Consider the following 15,848-nt stretch of genomic DNA (forward strand, 5'->3'; position numbering starts at 1 on the left):
AAATGACTTGATCAAGGTAACAAAGAAGGTTACTATTAAGTTCACAAGGTTCAACATTTTAATCATATCATTATATCATTATTAACATTACATTTTAGGTGAAATGACATTATTTCCTCTACATATACACTATCATCCAAGTAGCTAGTAAACTCAACTGTCCAGAGGAGTTGTGCACTCAGAGCTTAAGGAAGTCTAAACTGCTGGAAAGTATCCGTACATAAAAATTAAAGACCACATAGTATGATTAATTTCTTCAAAACCATAAGAAATAAATGCTTTCAATCCTTATCTAGCTCAAGTTGAAACAGAGGAAAGGAACAAAGGAAAAGAATGAAAGTACAGAAAAGACAAAAAATCAGGGACCAGAAATAGTAACAGGACAGAGAACAGAACAGTGATTCAAAGTCATCAAAGGTCTAAAAGTGACTTAGAAACTAGAAAGGCAAAAGCGACTACAGAGGCAAAGAGCAAAGTATAAATCGAAGTACCATCCACTTCGATAACCTCTAATGACATATAACGCAAGAAATTTTTAGAGCAAATAAATCCTAGAATATTTCATCTACCATATCCTACATACCTAAATTAACAAGGAACAAAGAAATACATCTCTAACCCTTAGAGATCAATAAAAAGCAAAAGGTTCAATATGTACTTTTTTTTATGGCAAATATTGGTTCAGAAACGTTTTTCTTGATCTCTATGAGATTTTCATTTTTAAAGAGGTTAAAATAGTTTTAATTCCATACCTATCTTCCACACCTCATTTTTAATACTTACTATATTAGATTTAGTACAAAATATAGGTGCAATCAATCCATACACAGATTTCTATTTCAAAAAACCTTTTCTAGAAACCTCTCAGTTATATGCAAAAAATAACATTAAGGTAAGATCAGGGTGGGGCAAGACTTCCACCAATGGACCAAACTAGAAATAAAATCATAAGCACAAGATGTTCAACTTCACTAGTAAGTAACCAAAGAGATGCAAACTGATATCATTTCAGATTGGCACATACTAAAAAGATCAATATTATGAGGGGAGAATCTGGCAACCCTGTTTACTATTATTCGGACTGTATCTAACAATAGTTTATCAGTATAAAAGCTTTTAGGAGAACAAAGATATTTCAAAACATGCCTATCTTTTGACACAATGGTCCTACTTCTAAAAAAATTTATAAGTAAATGGATGTGTGCAAATATGTATGTACAGAAGAGCCATTATGTATGCCTAGTGCAAAGTAGTTGTTCGGTAAATATCTGATGAATGAATCGCTGCAGTATTGTTTATAACAGCAAAAATTGTTCACAGAAATGTCTACAAATAAACAATAGCATATCCACACACAGCCTGACATCATATAAAGCCAAGAAAAATGATAATGCAAACACACAATAGAATATACTGATGTCAAATTATAATGTATACCCGAAAATTATATAATTGTATTAACCAGTTACCCCAATAAACTTAATAAAAAAATAAAAATAAAAATAATTTTTTAAAATAACACAGAACTATAATTATTAAAAATACATCTAAATTTATGGATGTTAAAAAAAAAAGGAAAACATATGTCAGTTCCTCAGAAAAATTAAACACAGAATTACCACATTATTCAGCAATTCCATTTCTGGGCATATACTCAAAAGAATTGAAAAAGCAGGGACTTAAATGAGTATCTGTACACCAATGTTCACCAAAGCATTATTCCCAACACGCAAAAGATGGAAACAACCCAAGCATCCATTGACACATTAATGGATAAATAAGATGTGGTATGTCATACAATGGAATATTATTCAGCCTTAAAAAGCGATGTTCTGACCTGTACTATAACATGAATGAACCTTAAAGACATTATGCTAAGTAAAATAAAGCCAGACACAAAAGGACAAATATTATATGATTCCATGATGCATATGAGATATTCAGAGTAGTCAAATTCAGACATAAAGTAGAATGATGGTTGCCATGGGCTGGCGGGAAGTGGAGAATGGGGAGTTACTGTTTCATAGGTACAGAGTTTCAGTTTGGAAAGATAAAGTTCTGGAGATGGATAGTGGTGATGGTTGCACAACAATGTGAATGTACTTAATGCTGCTGAACTATACACTTAAAAATAGTTAAAATGGTAAATTTTATGTCATATCTATTTTACCACAAAAAAAAAGAACAATAAGGCAAGCCACAACACAACTTCTAGACTGAAATGAATGTTTGCTAATTTTTAAATCCTATGATTAAAAAGAAATTAGGGAAAAAAATCACTACCTTAGTTATTCCTGATCCTACTCCTATTATTCAGGACTCCCAACACGAGTCATCAAGAACAGTACCAAGTGCAAGTATTCCCCCCTCCGCCCCGAGGTTCAAAGCATAGTGCTGAAAGTTAGTTTGCATTTTGCATACACATTCTAATAATTAGACACTGAATCAGAGTTAAAATGTGTAGCTTCTTTGCCTAACTTTACAATTAGTTAAGATTAAAGTCAAATAAAGTCCCAGGTAAATCAACTCACTTTTCTTCAGCAAAATATTCATGCTATCTAGCAGAACGTAGAAGAATGAGGAACTCAAATAAAAGGAAATATCTGAAACATCTGAATATGCACACTAGAAAGTATGCAAAAAACTGAAGAATACACTATTAAGATATGAGCCTTTGAGAATATATAGTCTATGGTCAAAATAAGTAAAAGGGGGAGCCAAGTCTGACATCAAAGTAAATATCAAGAATAGAAAGCCCCGACCAGTCTCATCCTGCCCCTTGCACTCTCAGAGAATGGTATGACTCTGGCATGACTCAAAATGTTTAGTTAGGGCATACCTAGGGAATTCATTCCATCAAGGAATGGCAGGTACTAAAGGGCTGAATCCAAATTTAGTCCTAGCCGAAACTTCATTGACCTTAAGAACCAGATGTTTCCAGGTGTGGAACCTTAGCCAGGAGCATCAATCACCTCATGGGATGCTGCCCTCTGACACACTCTATAGGTAAAGGAAAGCCAGGTCAACACACTTGCTTTCCAAAGGAAATCAAGACAACTATCTTGAACTGTGAAAATCAACTGTGAAATCATTTAGGTCACAATCAACACTTAAAGAGAAAAAGAGCAATAGAATAAAAAGATGAGTGCATCACACAGAGTAAGGGTAAATATCGATTTTCATTTTTCTTCCGACTGTGTATGTATGTGTCGAGGTCACCATCAAAAATGTTTAAAATTCACCATTGTAGAGAAATGCTTGTACATGTGCACTTGAAAACATAAGCAAGAATATATTTATAATACCGACAAAATGGAAAACAACAAATGTCCACATTCAGGAGAAAAGATAAATTATGGTAGTCAAACAATTAATACATATTTCTGAGAAAATGAACCACAGTTACACACACACATCAATATGGATGAATCTTTTAAAAATGTTGATTAGCCAAAGCAAATAAGAATATATATATACGGGGTTCCATTTTTATAGCTAAAAAATAAGCAAAACTAAAGAATATATTTTTGAAGTGCATACAAATGTGGTAAACATAAAAGAAAAGGAAGGGAATAATAAACAAAACCAAAACAAAAATATAAATATTTTTATCCCTGGTGGAGAGACAGGTGAATGGAAATCAAAGAGAAATATACCAGCAATATTGGAAATGTTCTATTTCTTAAGCTGGGTGATGAGTTCACAGGTATTGGTTTTATTATATACTTCACTACTTATAATATATATTACTTATATATTCTTGTCTACATATCAAGTACTTGACAATGAGAAGGGAATACATACAGTAAAGGAAGGAAGAGAAAAAGGAGAGGGAAGGAAAGAGAAGAAGAGAAAAAGGATAGACACCTGTAATGTAGTCATCATGGACCTTCTCTCTCTCCCTGGAAAAGCAACACAGACTTCCATTAAATACAAGCTCCATCCTGAAACCCTACTAAAAAAGAGTTTGTTTTAAGAGCATAAACCTGAACTGAAACGCAAGCAGGTAACCTACCTATCTTCAGTCTTAAAAAATTAAGATATGCTTAATAGAAAGAAAAATAATTTTTAATAAAATAGTTAATATGCAAAGGCTCAAGTATAACCATCCTAGAATTCATATTATTAAGGACATAGACACCTGCACCTACACATAGAAGTGCCATGAATGAGGCAAGTACAAATGTACACTGACACAAAGAGTTGTACAGGAAAATCAGATACTACAAGGGGCAATGCCACTGGTAACATGATTTTCTGAAACAGTGAACAACTCTTATAAAAGTTCTGAACAAAACAAAACAAAGTACAATTTGCACTGAGTAAGCAGTTGCATTCCTGGAAAATTTAGTGTCTTTTAAAACCATGCAAAAAATGCTTTGTGTTTAAATGTAAAACAGAATTAGAATCAGATAAGTACAAACAGGTTTTTCATCTACAACAAGGTCTGGGGAATGTTCAAAAATCATGCAGAACTGTTTCGTACCTTCTGGGACGTATGGAATTCCTGGCTCCTGCTTATTGAATGCCAATGCTGCAACCACCCCAACTTAATCATTGTGGATAACAAAAGTGCACCCTCAAAGATCCAAACAACTTATAGATGGGAACTTACCCCATTAAGAACCAGTGACTTTGAGAAAAGCTAGATCCTGGTATGGCCTCCAGAAAGCCCTTATTTTCATAACACTGTGAAGCGGGGTGTAATGATAAAGCCTAACCAATTTTTAACTTTGGCAAAGGAGGGATCCTCATACAGTGAAGAAATTTATTATTAAGGAAAGTATAAAGGCAGATAAAAACTTAAGGATATTCACCCTAAATGAAAATGATACATTAAACCAAAGGTTGGCAGTCTTTTAATCCAAATGATGACAATCTTTGAAAACAGTGTTATTTTGCTAAAATACAACAAATGTCCCAAATGAAAAACACTGTTAAACTCAAAAGAGTAGGTAATAGTTTATAAAGTATTTTTATTTAATTTTAATCAATTAATTGTAAACTTTAATTGCTATGCTTTAATTGCTTTGTAGCAATTCTGTAAGACAGATATCATTATTCTTTTCATATTATTTATAAGGGAAACAATCTCAAAAACGTCAAAGTCACAGAGCTAGTAAACTGACACAGAGCTTCAAGCCCTGATTTCAAATCCTGTTTTCTTTCCACCAAACTACACTGCTTCACTAAGATCCACTGTGGCAAACAGATAAAAGGAAGCTCATTGGTCAATACAACAGAAGCGTTAATGGCAAAAGATTAAAGACTCTTAATCTGTTTTGATATGGCAATTGTACTACATATATTTATACAGTTATTTCTCAATATGAGAATTTTTTTAAAATGTTGACACTTTCGTATCTCATATTGCAAAAGAGAAAAACAAAAATATTGGAAAAGGAAAAAGTAAAATTTTAGCAGTTACTATGACATATAGTGTCTAATTACTTCCTCATACCAGAAAGAATCTAGGTCAGAATCCTAAACAAATCTCCTACTTAATCAAACATTCCAGAATCCCATCATAGATTCTGACAGGTAAAGAGTTAAAGTCTTTAAACACACACACACACACACACACACACACACACACACACACACCCCTCCCTTTCAGCGTGGGGAAAAATGCATAACAATTAAGAACTTTATAAATCTTGATTAAGCAAATGGCTTGTAACAGGCACTAGATGGGTCCTAGATGGGTCCTCTTGGAAACATTTATCTGAAATTGGCTACATGATGGGTTAGCATACTGAGTTAGTTCTCATTTGTGACCGACTGGTAGATTAACTGTGAAACCCTAAATGGTACTGTGCCATGCCTCTCACTCGATAATACATTTTTATGGTTCCAAACACCTATATGCACACAACAGTTCATGCACGATATAAGACAAAAATAGAAGCAGAGACATACTCAGGGCTTGATATAAAAAGAAAAAGGAAGTAATATGTCTTATTTCAGCTGAAGATAAGGAAGCAAGATCATTTGTCGGCAAGCACAATCTTCTTAGACACATCTCTAAAGGGCAGGATAATATCTTAGGCTTCCCTAAAAAATAGTAGTAGATAATAATCTACAAGATTCATGCCTCCACTAATTCGAACCCCAAATCCAATAATAATCTGACATTTCTATTTTAAGAGGAAAAAATTTTTAATTTATGCTTCTAAATTCATGAGTAAAGTTTAACTTACCAGAGTGAAGGCTTTGGAAGTTATAATACACAAATATGTTAGTTATAACCTAAACATATAAGTTAGAAGTCTGTCTTTAAATATTTTATTCCTCCTCCTGATTCCTCTTTCCCAAAGAGGACCGTTATCTCAGCCATAACTACGGTTGTCTAAGCCAAGACCTCTCTCTCAAACACCACTTTATTTCCTCCTTTATGCACACTATTACATGCCTTTTTCCTGACTTAAAATTCACTCCATTACCATTTCCACATCTGTATACATACTGCACTAACTTTTTAAATTAGTAGCTAATAGAAAAGTATATGCGATAGAGCTTAAAAGAATATCAGTTACATGAATAGTTCTAAAATACAACAAATACAAAGAATAAAGCACTTCAGCATTTCATTATATCGAAAAAAATTTTGCAGTTCATCCCAAAAAACCCTCCAATTAAGACCTTAGGACAGAGATTAAAATTAGATTTAAATCTCTCACCCCAAAGCCTCAAAACACGCCATAATGCCCAAACACATCTGCAGAAATTTCAAATACTGATTGACAAGTGTTTGGGATACACACACACACACACACACACACACACACACACACGCATACACAAAGAAGGAATTACAGGACTCACTTGAAAATATAATAGCTGCTTTCTCTATATATGTCTATATATATGTCTATATATACATCACTTACTATGACAGCAGTGTTCTGAAAATATAAATACGAGTGCATATATAATCTAACTTCATAAGCACAAAGGAACACCAAAAGGTAGTAGCTATAATTTCAATTTTAAATATGAGAAACCATGGCTTTAAAATATTAAAAAGGCTTTAGTCAAGATAGTGCAGTAAATTCACCCAAATAATAATTAATATATAAATGTATCAAATATATAAATAAAAAATGCATAGCTGGCTCGAAAAATAATATAAACAGTGATAAGGAACATAAATGCAAAATGGGAATAAAAAGCAGTGCTGAAGCCAGGAGCCTACTGGGCTCCTTGTCCAGAAACAGGCAGTGGCAGCTGGGAGTTTGGCTTCCCTGGAGTACAGGGACTAAAAGTGCTCCACGTAAGACAGAGGAACTATTGGAGGGTAGGGCTTCCTTACAGAGAAAGCAACTTGCCAGTTCTGCTGGGGGCTATGACTTATAGGCAATAACTCCCAGGAAGGTTGCAGGCCAAAGAGATGCTTTTAAAACCAAGAAAGAAAACAGGCCACTTGCTAACTCTGTGATTCATCTGCCTTATCTACAATACCACCTAAATCTCTGCAATATTAAGGCAGGAATTGTAAGCCTGGTTCTAGAATTGATGTCCAGAGGCAAACATAAAACTATTATACACAGAGGGACAGTCAAAGTTAACTGAGCCTCAAGGATAGAAGACAACTAAAGTTGCTATTACATTCTGAATGGCATTCCGGTCTCCATTTCCTGAAGGGGTAGCTATTAAGACTGTTTCCAGTGCATCCTCACAACAGACTCTGTATTTACAAGATAAATCCTCATTACTTAAGGTAACCTAAGTGCCCACATAAGACAGAGGAACTATTTTTAAACCTTTTCTACCTTCCCCACAAACCAATAATCATGATAACTTGAAAGATTATTTTTTTAAATGCAATAAAGTTATAAAAACGTATTACTAACTGGTAGCCTCTGACAACTTCAAAACTAAGTATCTAGTTTCTCGGAGTCGAAGAAGAAAATGTCTTTATAACGAAACTTGTTGACTATCTAAGCAAAATTTATGTAGGGTCTTTCAAATTTAGCCTTCCTATTATCAACCAGACACAGGACTTTGCTATCACCAGGAAGGGAGTGGTTTCCAGCTTTAGCATGACACAAGTGAAAGATTCTGAAAAGGAATTAAAAATAATCTTGAAATGACTCAGAATAAAAAGCGTGTTTTAGTAAAACAAAAATCAAATTAGTAATCCAACACTTAAATTCTAGACCCACCTCTTCCACTAACTAGCTGTGTGACTTTTAGCTAACCTAACCTAGTCTTCAAGTTCTTTATCTATAAAACAAGGACACTTTATAAAGTCTCATGGGCTCTACTAATTCTAACATTATGACATTCTTTTAAACATATGATAAGAATGTTTGCTAAATGAGAACTTACATGTTTTCTAGAGCTTCAAAGAACTTTATAAATGATAATGATCCTTGTCTACCACTCTTCTCCCCCAAAAAATCACATAAGCAAAATTTGAAAACATTTTCTTAAGTTTTCCAAAGTACTTTTTAATATGGTAATGTATATCCTAGAACTTTGATTGAGGTGTAATTTTTTTTTTTTTTTTTAGGCAAGGCAACCCTTGGTTGACCTCACAGATTGCAAGGACCTTGTCCATTTACGATCCCTTATTTTTTTCATTTTTTACACCTACAGCACCTGGTCTTCCTAGGTGGTCTCCCATCTAAGTACTAACTGGGCCCAACTCTCCTTAGCTTCTGAGATCAGACGGGATCAGGCTTATTCAGGGTAGCGTGGCTGTAGACAGATTGAAGTATAATTTATACATACAAAAATTCACCTTTAAGTGTACATTTCTGAGTTTGAAAAACACATACAGTCGTGTAACCACCACGACAAGATACAGAACAGACATAGACAACAGACAACACCCCAAAAAATACTCTCATGCCCTTCGTAGTCAAACCATCCCTACTCCCTGGCAACTATTTGTCAGTTTTTTTGGCCCTTTAGTTTTGTTCATTCCAAAGTATCATTAAAATGGAATCAGCCAGTATATGTGGCCTTTTGAGACTGGCTTCACTTAGCATCATGCAGCTGACATCCATATCTATGTTACTGCATGCATTGACACAGTATTCCAATGTATGTACCAAGTTTATCAATTCACCAGTTCAAGTATATCGGGGTTTGTTTCCAGCTTTTGGCATTAGTATACATTTCTGTGTATGACTATATGTTTTCATTCCACTTGAGTTAAATACCTAGGAGTGGAACTATTGGATCATTATGGTAAAGGTATGTTTACCTGGTTACAAGAATCTGCCAAACCGTTTTACAAAAAAGACTGTACCAATGATAAGTTTTTTAATGGTTTTGAGGAAAAATAAGTTTTGGTCTAGTCATAATTTCACAGAAAGTGCCTAAAAAGATCCAGATATTTTCAGAGAAAATTATTTTCCTGTGTCCTACTCATAGAAAGTAGAAGTTAACAAAGGAAGTTGGATTTTAAAGATAATAGACTTTAAAATATGTCATTTGAAATCACACTCATAAGCTCTCTAGGCGACCAGGTGGGGTGTGTGTGTGTGTGTGTGTGCGTGCGTGCGTGCGTGTGTGTGCGTGTTTTAATCCATTTGGCTAGAATGTGGGTTTGAACTGCCTATTTAGAAGAAGAGATTCCAAGAAGTTAAGTCTGTACAAATTCTGGTCTTTGGACATAAATGAAAAGGAAGCGGAAAGAAGAAAGACATGTAATAAAAGATTTTATCTTTCTAACTCATTTGTAAAAATAATTCTTAGCTCTTAATGAGACCAGTATTTATGAAACCCGCCACTTTCACTTTCTTGTTTATCCAGTTTAGATTTCACAGTTCATCAATACAAAGACTCCTCATAGGCAATTCAATGTTTCTCATGCCTCCTTCCTTCATACTCTCCTAGCAGAACTCCAGTTAACCTTCTCCATGACTGCAATAGAGCAGTGGAGTTCTAAAGAAAATCAGATATTCACACAGACTGATTATTGTTGTAAATTCACAATTAACAACCTCAACCACAGCAATATCACTCTAAAGCTCCCTATAGTGGCTGCTTTATACGTTGTCTTCAAACACTAAACCATTATCTCCCATATTTACATATGTTTTTTTAAAGTATCCCATCATTCCCTAAACGGCTATGCTCCACCCCCTCCCCCATTTCTCGGTTACCCTTTATAGCTACACTTCTCAAAAAAGTATCAACTCTGCCTCTAATTTCTAACCCTCATTCCCTATTCAACCTACTCTGAACTGGTCCACCTCCACAAGTTCATTGAAACTGCCCCATAAACAGACTTAAATAGATGGCACACTTAAAAGGATGAATGAAGAGAGCTTAATGGAGAATCTATTTATAAGGGTGTGTACAGAATTAAGGTAACACATATCTTTATTTTAAATGTAATATTATTTTCATCACATATTCTCAAATGGCAATTTGCCTTTGTATTTATTTATCTTCTTATTGTGCCTCTCCTTCCACCACACTCCATAAAGGCAAAGATTATTAATTCAATTCAGACACCACTGAGGACCCACTACATGCGAGGAACTATGATAGGCAACTGTGAGAGTTACAAAGAATGTTACGGTGGCAAAAATCCTGTTCCCAGTCTGTATATAATCTATGTAAGAAGAAAAATGTATACTTAACTATAATGCAAAGCAGACAAAATGCCATATAGTATTAGTACAAAGTGCTATGGAATCAAAAATACAGATAAAGTTAAAGAAAGTGATGAATAAGAAAGCTTTCATGTAAGAAGATGGTTATATTATGGCTTGAAAGGAAAACAAAGAAAAAACATTCAAAGCAGATCAAACAGCCTTAACAGAAAGACAAAAAGGGAAAAAGTAAAGGGCATATTGGGAGGGCGCAGAGGAACTGTAGAGTTCTACTGCAATGTTTGATGATGTTAGCAAATAGGAAACAAATTTCTCAGTGTGACAGAGAACTTAACTTTATACACTATAAATGAAAATATGAAATATTTCCAAGTAAGTGAAAACTAATAACTTTTCTAAGTCTAAATTCCAAATAATGGAGCTCATATGGACTAGTTTTATGATAACTTTTAAGGTGGTTTTAATCTATCAGTCTAAACAACAATTCTTCAAAAATCCTACTTATTCTTTCCAAATTTTTAATCCAAAGGTAATATTTTCAATAACGTGGATGGACCTATAGGGCATTATGCTAAGCGAAATAAGTTGGAAAAGATAGAAGGACAAATGCCATATGAATTTCCTTCTTTGTGGAATCTAAAACAAAACAAACTAGAAATGGATATATATAGCAAGCTGATGGTTGTAGAAGGAGGGGGTGCGGGATGGGAATAAAAAATGGAGGGACAAAAAAAGAAACTAGAGTATAGAGCAATAAAATCCACTTTGCGTGATGAAACTAAAAAATACCTAACTATTAAAATAATCAGTTTACACTCACATATCACTTTGTCTTCCAACACAAATTTCAAAGTAATGCAACGCTTCCGAAAAGAAAAACTAAGTATTTTAGCAGTATTCTCAAAAGAGTCATAATATTACTGGTATTATAACACTCTGTTATCGATAAACCTTTATAGAGTCTAATTGGCAGTTGTTCATATATTCATTCAATAAGAATGTACTGATTACCAATCAAACACCCAGAGAGTCTATGCAGTACTAGAGTACTACACACAAAATCACAGAATTTTAAAGGTCCAAAGAAACTTATAAGAATAATCAATATAATTTTACAGAATAACAAAGTGAGGGGATGGGGCATCACCATACCAGATACCTAAGTTTATTACAAATCTACAGTAAATAAAGACAGTGTAGCAATGGCTCAAGGACAGGAAAACAGAGCATAAAAACAGGCCCGCATGTATATAGAAATGTGACATGATTTAAGATCCTCACTGAAGATCAGTGAGGAATGGATGCTACTCAATAAATGGTGTTGACATTCTCCATATGGAAAAGTTGAATTGTATTCATCATTCACTAGAATTTTTGGAATAATTTAACTATTTCAGCCTCAAAAAAAAATTTTTAAAGATCATCCAGTCCAATACCATCACTTTATAAAAGAAGAAACAATTTACCCCAAAGACTTAAAACTCATAACTGAGAAGATATTTTGCACAACAATGTTCATAGCAGCATTATTCACAGTGGCCAGGACATGGAAGCAACTGAAGTATTCTATGATAGATAATTGGATAAAGAAGCTGTGGTACATACATACAATAGAATACTATGTCAGTGCGATAATCAGTCAGTGAGATAATCATGCTAATGAAATAAGCCAGATAGAAAAAGTTGAAAATCACATGATATCACTTATATGTGGGATATAAACCTAAATGCAACAAATGAGCAGGGTAAACAAACAGAGACTCATGGACATGGACAATAGACTAGTGGCTACCAGAGGATAGGGGACAGGGGGGAGGCGGATGGGGTAAAAGGGGTCAAATATGTGGTGCCTGAAAGAAATCTAACTATAGGTAGTTAACACACAATACAATATGTATGCAACTTACTGCTGAATTGTACACCTCAAACTTACTGGATTTCGTTAACCAATGTCACCATAATAAAAAATAAATAAATAAATAAAAATAGACAAATAAAAAATGAAAATATATAAAAATGAAATTAAAAAAAGAAGAAACTAGAGAAGTTAAAACATTTAGCCGAATCAGAGTGTGGCAGCACAGGAATTAAACTCCTATCTCACGACTTATTATTCAAGAAGTTATATTCTCTCATTCAATACACACAAAATGCTTCCCGTCCACCCCAACTTCTTTAAGTCACCCGCGATATCAACAATGACACCAAAGTAGAAGCGGAGGGAGCCACAGAAGGTGTGGTAAGGGAAAAAGCCAATACATACATTCATTTCCTTCCATCCTCAAACCTTCTTTCAAAGAAATTGGCCAAAAATTCTAGCCATCCCCTCAAAGATGAATCTTACTAAATTCAAACTAATGACAAAAATGAGTTCCACAGTTTCACTATGCAGGAGATTCCAAAAGACAGAAAAGAATTTTTAAGAACTGTGATTCTTGTATCAACATATCATAAATATCTATGAATATCAAGTATTTAGGTAGTTCTATTATTAGGCCCAACATTTTTCAGGCACGTATTCCATCGATCTCAAATCTCACTGTTTCCAAAGGATGTTAAACATTTACACTTAGAGATTTTCACAAAGACCAGTTAAACAAACACTGCTGAAGACTGAAAGTAGCTGCTCCAATTCCAGCACTCACTTCGGGTATAGAGAGAAATGACATCTTCTCTAGGAAAACACTCAATCTCGGGTTACTAGGGTTGTTCACCATTTGTTAATTCAGATAAAACTTTCCTTCCATAAATCACCCCCTGGGATACATGACAGGACTACTGATAGTGAAGGGAGAGAAACTGGTAGAGAGCCTATCTGCAAACTGAGAAATCCCAATTTAAACTTTGGCCACCACTACAAGACAATGTTATGCTCTATAAAAACGCAAAATTGACTGCACTTAATTTAATCGCTTTGGCATTGAGGGGTGAGAGTGTGAGCTCTTACTAGAGCCAGACTATCTAGGTTTGAATCCCAGTCTACCACTTTCTCTATTATTTGGGGCAAATTCCTCAACTCGAAAATGAAGATAACCTCATAGAGGTTATTGTGAGCATTAAATTAGTCATATAAAGCACTGAGAACATGCCTGGAATATAGTGTTAGCTGCTGCTAGTAATATTATTACCTAATACCCTTACTAGATCATCAGTTCTCACGTGTGGCTCAAACACACAATAGTTTACTAGCCAAATGATGTGATTTTAATGTTCCCGAATCAATGATTCAATGTACCAAATTAAAGAGGAGCTCTACAAAACACTGCCTGAAGTTTTTCTTTTGAATCATTTACCTATCAGTCAAACAAAGTTCTGACAAACATTAATCAACAGCAAATGTTCACTTAACTCCAAGAAATCTATATGAATTATCGCTACGATATGGAACTTCTAAAAAATATTATACTTGAAGTGTTTTTCATTTTACTTTTAATTACAAATCAATCTCTAATCTTACAAATCAGATTAATAAATCTAGATCCATATATTGTAATAAAACACACTAAACCTTTTATTAAGACATTTATTATCAATCAGCAAATTTGCTGTTGTAAAAGATATCAACAACAAAAAAGAATAAGTGCTCAACATCTTTAAATACCTAGAAAATGTAAGCTAAAACCATTCTAAGATATCACTTTATGCCTACTAGAATAGCTAAAAACCAAAGAGACTAACAACCCAAGTAAGAGGTGGCAAAGATCTAGAGCAAATGGATCTCGCACGCTGCTAATAGAGAACCACTTGGCAATTTCTTATAAAGTTAAACATACATCTACCCTGTGACCCAACAATTTCACCCCTAGGTATTCAACCAAGAGAAATGAAACATATGTTCACAAAAGACTTGTACAAGAATGTTTATAGCAACCTTAATCATAACAGGCAAAAAACAAAAATAATGCAAATGTCTATCAATAGAATAGAAAAACAAAGCATGGTATATTCATAAAACAGAATACTGTGCTACATAGGAAGCTACCTGTTGTTTATAATAGTGGTTTGAATTTACTATTCAACTAGAATGTCCTATTTATATTTTCTTCAAATTCTGTCTCATTTTAAAATGCACTTAAAAAACTCCTTAAAGATAATTTCTATTCTGAAAATAAAAATATTTTTTGTTCAGTAACTCACTTGAGTTTTCTTGCCAAAATATAAACTTTTGAGGAATTTTTTTAAATGGTGCTTTTAAAAGGCAAATAAATCCCAGGGTTTATTAAGTGATACTCCTATAGAATCTCTTCAATGTATTTATGCATTTTTTTCTTATGCATTCTTAGTGCATGTTCTTCCTGAGTAAAGTGTTTTTTCCAGAAATTACTAATGTATAGAAAGAAGACTGGCTTAAAATGGCTACTGTGATGGAAAGTGTCTTGGGGAGATACAACTGGAACTTGAGGCAAACTGAATACTTAAACTGTGGTTTAGAGAGTATCTTATTGGCATTATATTTAAAAGTGCATACTACTGCTATAATTTTCTGCTGATTATGGTTTCCTTAATAAATGTATAAAATAAAATGAATCTCAAAAACATGTTAAGCAAAAGAAGCCAGATAAAAAGGGGTATGGTAGACTCCCTTAGCCATAGTTTTGCTTTCCATGGTTTCAGTCACCTATGGTAAACTGCAGTCTAAAAATATTAAATTTTCCCAACTGCTGACATCATCTGCTCCTGACATCCAACATCATCATGGCTCAATGATCCAGGATCATCTGAAGATGATCATCCTTCCGCCTGTGAAAATTAATAAAGTGAAACCTCACTATTACTAAAGTAATAAGTAGGACTCTCAGTAGACTTCAGAAGTCTACAAAGAGGAAACTTCCTGACTCTGGAGTCAGGAGGCCAGTAGGGGGAGCTGTCAAATTTTATCACTAGAGGTCCATTATAGGAAGAATTGTCAATTACAGACCCCAACGAGGAATCATAACAAGCCCCAACAGGAAAGACGTACATTACATTTCCCACAAGAAATCAACTATCCCAGAAACCAAACCAATGAGAAACTGTCATCACCGTGAACTACTGCTTTTCTCCAATGCCCTTTCATTCAAAACAACCCCTCCCAATTTCCTCCTTTTTCTCTATAAAATAGTCCTCTCCTTTGTTTCTTGGGCTTGCCTATGGCTTTTGCTATAATTTGTCTCAAATTGCAATTCTTTGCTGTGCCCAAATAAATCCATTTTGTTGGTAAAATAATTTTTATTTTTAAGGTCGACATGACATATCATCAGAAGGTCAACGGTAACCTAATGCTACGTCACCATG

General features: G+C 34.2%; 1 protein-coding gene and 1 pseudogene across 7 annotated transcripts in view; both read right to left on the reverse strand.

The window, feature by feature from the left end:
* The window catches only part of NUMB (NUMB endocytic adaptor protein), a 128,407-nt gene that overhangs the window by 100,066 nt on the left and 12,493 nt on the right, over positions 1–15,848 (reverse strand). The window lies entirely within an intron of this gene.
* On the reverse strand, positions 8,593–8,711 carry LOC118601402 (annotated as a pseudogene).

The sequence above is a fragment of the Rousettus aegyptiacus genome, unplaced genomic scaffold (genome assembly GCF_014176215.1).
Source record: "Rousettus aegyptiacus isolate mRouAeg1 unplaced genomic scaffold, mRouAeg1.p scaffold_m13_p_3, whole genome shotgun sequence".
In the NCBI taxonomy this organism is placed as follows: Eukaryota; Metazoa; Chordata; class Mammalia; order Chiroptera; family Pteropodidae; genus Rousettus; species Rousettus aegyptiacus.